This window comes from Schistocerca serialis, unplaced genomic scaffold, assembly GCF_023864345.2.
Source record: "Schistocerca serialis cubense isolate TAMUIC-IGC-003099 unplaced genomic scaffold, iqSchSeri2.2 HiC_scaffold_997, whole genome shotgun sequence".
NCBI lineage: Eukaryota > Metazoa > Arthropoda > Insecta > Orthoptera > Acrididae > Schistocerca > Schistocerca serialis.
Genome location: NW_026048625.1, coordinates 52,501 through 57,500, shown reverse-complemented (window position 1 = coordinate 57,500; position 5,000 = coordinate 52,501). Strand labels below are relative to the sequence as shown.

At 53.1% G+C, this 5,000-nt stretch overlaps 1 non-coding gene across 1 annotated transcript in view; it reads right to left on the bottom strand.

The window, feature by feature from the left end:
* The window catches only part of LOC126454734 (small subunit ribosomal RNA), a 1,907-nt gene extending 545 nt beyond the window's left edge, over positions 1–1,362 (bottom strand). Inside the window, exon 1 of the ribosomal RNA XR_007585310.1 lies at positions 1–1,362. This exon is cut by the window's left edge and continues 545 nt beyond it. This is a non-coding gene — a ribosomal RNA (small subunit ribosomal RNA).
* Between the last annotated feature and the right edge of the window lie 3,638 nt (positions 1,363–5,000).

Genomic DNA, 5,000 nt, shown 5'->3' with positions numbered 1-5,000 from the left:
ACCCACCGAATCAAGAAAGAGCTATCAATCTGTCAATCCTTCCGGTGTCCGGGCCTGGTGAGGTTTCCCGTGTTGAGTCAAATTAAGCCGCAGGCTCCACTCCTGGTGGTGCCCTTCCGTCAATTCCTTTAAGTTTCAGCTTTGCAACCATACTTCCCCCGGAACCCAAAAGCTTTGGTTTCCCGGAGGCTGCCCGCCGAGTCATCGGAGGAACTGCGGCGGATCGCTGGCTGGCATCGTTTATGGTTAGAACTAGGGCGGTATCTGATCGCCTTCGAACCTCTAACTTTCGTTCTTGATTAATGAAAACATACTTGGCAAATGCTTTCGCTTCTGTTCGTCTTGCGACGATCCAAGAATTTCACCTCTAACGTCGCAATACGAATGCCCCCGCCTGTCCCTATTAATCATTACCTCGGGTTCCGAAAACAACAAATAGAACCGAGGTCCTATTCCATTATTCCATGCACACAGTATTCAGGCGGGCTTGCCTGCTTTAAGCACTCTAATTTGTTCAAAGTAAACGTTGCCGGCCCACCGAGACACTCAATAAAGAGCACCCTGGTAGGATTTCAACGGGGTCCGCCTCGGGACGCACGAGCACGCACGAGGCGGTCGCACGCCTTCGGCTCGCCCCACCGGCAGGACGTCCCACGATACATGCCAGTTAAACACCGACGGGCGGTGAACCAACAGCGTGGGACACAAATCCAACTACGAGCTTTTTACCGCAACAACTTTAATATACGCTATTGGAGCTGGAATTACCGCGGCTGCTGGCACCAGACTTGCCCTCCAATAGATACTCGTTAAAGGATTTAAAGTGTACTCATTCCGATTACGGGGCCTCGGATGAGTCCCGTATCGTTATTTTTCGTCACTACCTCCCCGTGCCGGGAGTGGGTAATTTGCGCGCCTGCTGCCTTCCTTGGATGTGGTAGCCGTTTCTCAGGCTCCCTCTCCGGAATCGAACCCTGATTCCCCGTTACCCGTTACAACCATGGTAGGCGCAGAACCTACCATCGACAGTTGATAAGGCAGACATTTGAAAGATGCGTCGCCGGTACGAGGACCGTGCGATCAGCCCTAAGTTATTCAGAGTCACCAAGGCAAACGGACCGGACGAGCCGACCGATTGGTTTTGATCTAATAAAAGCGTCCCTTCCATCTCTGGTCGGGACTCTGTTTGCATGTATTAGCTCTAGAATTACCACAGTTATCCAAGTAACGTGGGTACGATCTAAGGAACCATAACTGATTTAATGAGCCATTCGCGGTTTCACCTTAATGCGGCTTGTACTGAGACATGCATGGCTTAATCTTTGAGACAAGCATATGACTACTGGCAGGATCAACCAGGGAGCTGCGTCAACTAGAGCTGAGCAGCCGGCCGCCGGGAGTGTGTCCCGGGGGGCCCGCGCGAACACGCAAGCGTCCGCTCAATTATTCTGCAAACAGGAGGAGGCTGAGCTCCCCTGCACAACACACCTCGAAACCCTCTCAGGTCCCGGCGGCGCGCAGGCGCCGTCCTAAGTACTTGGTCGGGTTCGAGAGAGGCGCAATCGCCCGGAGTTAGGCGAGTAGACGCTTTAGGTGCGACCACCCGTGCTCCCAACTGAGCTTGCCGCTGCCGACAGAGGCCCGGGAGCGTGCTGTCGTGGCATTGCCGGCGGGAGACAACACGCGCCACCTACGGTGACCGGCAGCTCCAACGCCAGCGCCACAGAAGGACAAAAGCCCTACTTGGTGCCGAAGCGAACTCTCCCAGCACAGCGCACGCGCCAACACGTCCGCACAGCTGCGATACAAACCACCTGCGAGAACCGCTGGGGCGACCGAGCAGCAGACGGCGTCGCGGCGCCGAGCGCCGGGCGGCGGCGCATCCTCAGCGCACAAAGTCCTCAATCGGACCAGCACACTGCAGATGGCCACCGCGCTTCGCACCGGGCCCGCGAGGACCTACTTTGGCCGCAAGGCGCCGCGAGCAGGGGGCGCCGGCGCGCAGCTGCGCCGCTGCCGCGTCCGTCGGCCGGCGCGCCTGCCACCGGCCGCCCCCACCAGCCGGCTGTAGCGCGTGCGCCACGCACCGCGCTGCCAGCACGCCGGGCGGCCCCCCCCCCCTCACCGGCCGGGGACGGTCCCACCCAGCCACCGCCGCGTATCGCCTCACACCCAGATCCCCTTTCACGTTCGTGGGCATGGTGGGTCCCCTTTCACGTCGTGGGCATGGTGGGTATCCCTGAAACAACCGGTTAATAGCTCGACCGATCGTCGCCAACACTGATTCACCTCTAGCGAGAACAACCGCACCACAACGGGTTACCGGTTGTTCATTTGCGTAACGTCACCAGCAAACGTACACGTCCATCGCCATTTGCAACGAGTATTGCATGCCTGTGTCAGGTGTCACAACACACTACGTCTGCCCACATAGACGCAACAACATGTGCACGCCTAGAGAACACGTGGAAGGTAGACCCCGTACGTATGCGGTGTCCATTGCGCGAACGACTGTCAGCCCGCCTCTGCAGCATGTCGCAGAATGTGGAACGCGGTGCAACATGCTATCACGGTGTGTGAGAAGAGACGACTACGTCCGAATACACGCTCCACTACATCAACAGACTGCTCATGCTGATCGCCATCCAGGGCGTCCGTTCCTCCCACACGTCTGTATGGCGTACCACACTGCAATCCAGCTCTTATAGGGAGACGACACGTAGCTGCGTGCACAATATTTGGACTGTATGGTCCGCCGTTGCTAGGCGCTGTCGTCATACGGTCACATGGGCCACGATGTATCATTCAGTACATACGGAGCAATGTGCAGTACAGTTTGTGGGTTTTGCGTACATCGGCGGACAGGTGACAGGCCGTACCACAACGTAGGCTGAGTACGTCGGCATGCGAAGGGCATTGAACATGCAAACTTCTCACCGACCAGCTTGCGAAGGCAGGGGGGAAGGGGGGGGGGCATGTACGTCCTGCTGCTATCCACACTACAGTGTATAGCAGGAGCATGTGGAAAGTCAGCAACACCTGCAAGGTGTTTAACATGACGCGATACACAGGGGACCGGGCAGTGCGAGTAGCGAACTATATTGCGAGGGTTGCGGTTAGGCAACACTACACTACTTTAACGGGTTGCATAACAATTACAGAGCAGTTCAGCGACAACGTGCGTCAGGTTAAGGCGCAATATAGTTTAGGTTACGGCGCACTTTAGGTTAGGTTAAGGCACATTATAGGTTAGGTTAAGGCACAACATGGGTTACGTTAAGGCACAACATGGGGTTACGTTAAGGCACAACATGGGTTACGTTAAGGCACAACATGGGTTAGGTTAAGGCACAACATGGGTTAGGTTAAGGCACAACATGGGTTAGGTTAAGGCACAACATGGGTTAGGTTAAGGCACAACATGGGTTAGGTTAAGGCACAACATGGGTTAGGTTAAGGCACAACATGGGTTAGGTTAAGGCACAACATGGGTTAGGTTAAGGCACAACATGGGTTAGGTTAAGGCACAACATGGGTTAGGTTAAGGCACAACATGGGTTAGGTTAAGGCACAACATGGGTTAGGTTAAGGCACAACATGGGTTAGGTTAAGGCACAACATGGGTTAGGTTAAGGCACAACATGGGTTAGGTTAAGGCACAACATGGGTTAGGTTAAGGCACAACATGGGTTAGGTTTAAGGCACAACATGGGTTAGGTTAAGGCACAACATGGGTTAGGTTAAGGCACAACATGGGTTAGGTTAAGGCACAACATGGGTTAGGTTAAGGCACACATGGGTAGGTTAAGGCACAACATGGGTTAGGTTAAGGCACAACATGGGTTAGGTTAAGGCACAACATGGGTTAGGTTAAGGCACAACATGGGTTAGGTTAAGGCACAACATGGGTTAGGTTAAGGCACAACATGGGTTAGGTTAAGGCACAACATGGGTTAGGTTAAGGCACAACATGGGTTAGGTTAAGGCACAACATGGGTTAGGTTAAGGCACAACATGGGTTAGGTTAAGGCACAACATGGGTTAGGTTAAGGCACAACATGGGTTAGGTTAAGGCACACCATGGGTTAGGTTAAGGCACACCATGGGTTAGGTTAAGGCACACCATGGGTTAGGTTAAGGCACAACATGGGTTAGGTTAAGGCACAACATGGGTTAGGTTAAGGCACAACATGGGTTAGGTTAAGGCACAACATGGTGTTAGTTATGTTAGGTTAAGGCACAACATGGGTTAGGTTAAGGCACAACGTAGGTTAGGTTAAGGCACAACGTGGGTTAGGTTAAGGCACAACGTGGGTTAGGTTAAGGCACAACGTGGGTTAGGTTAAGGCACAACGTGGGTTAGGTTAAGGCACAACATGGGTTAGGTTAAGGCACAACATGGGTTAGGTTAAGGCACACCATGGGTTAGGTTAAGGCACAACATGGGTTAGGTTAAGGCACAACATGGGTTAGGTTAAGCACAAACATGGGTTAGGTTAAGGCACAACATGGGTTAGGTTAAGGCACAACATGGGTTAGGTTAAGGCACAACATGGGTTAGGTTAAGGCACAACATGGGTTAGGTAAGGCACAACGTAGGTTAGGTTAAGGCACAACGTGGGTTAGGTTAAGGCACAACATGGGTTAGGTTAAGGCACAACATGGGTTAGGTTAAGGCACAACATGGGTTAGGTTAAGGCACAACATGGGTTAGGTTAAGGCACAACATGGGTTAGGTTAAGGCACAACATGGGTTAGGTTACGGCACAACATGGGTTACGTTACGGCACAACATGGGTTACGTTACGGCACAACATGGGTTACGTTACGGCACAACATGGGTTACGTTACGGCACAACATGGGTTACGTTACGGCACAACTGGTTACGTTGGCACAACATGGGTTACGTTACGGCACAACATGGGTTACGTTACGGCACAACATGGGTTACGTTACGGCACAAATTAGGTTAGGTTACGGCACAAATTAGGTTAGGTTA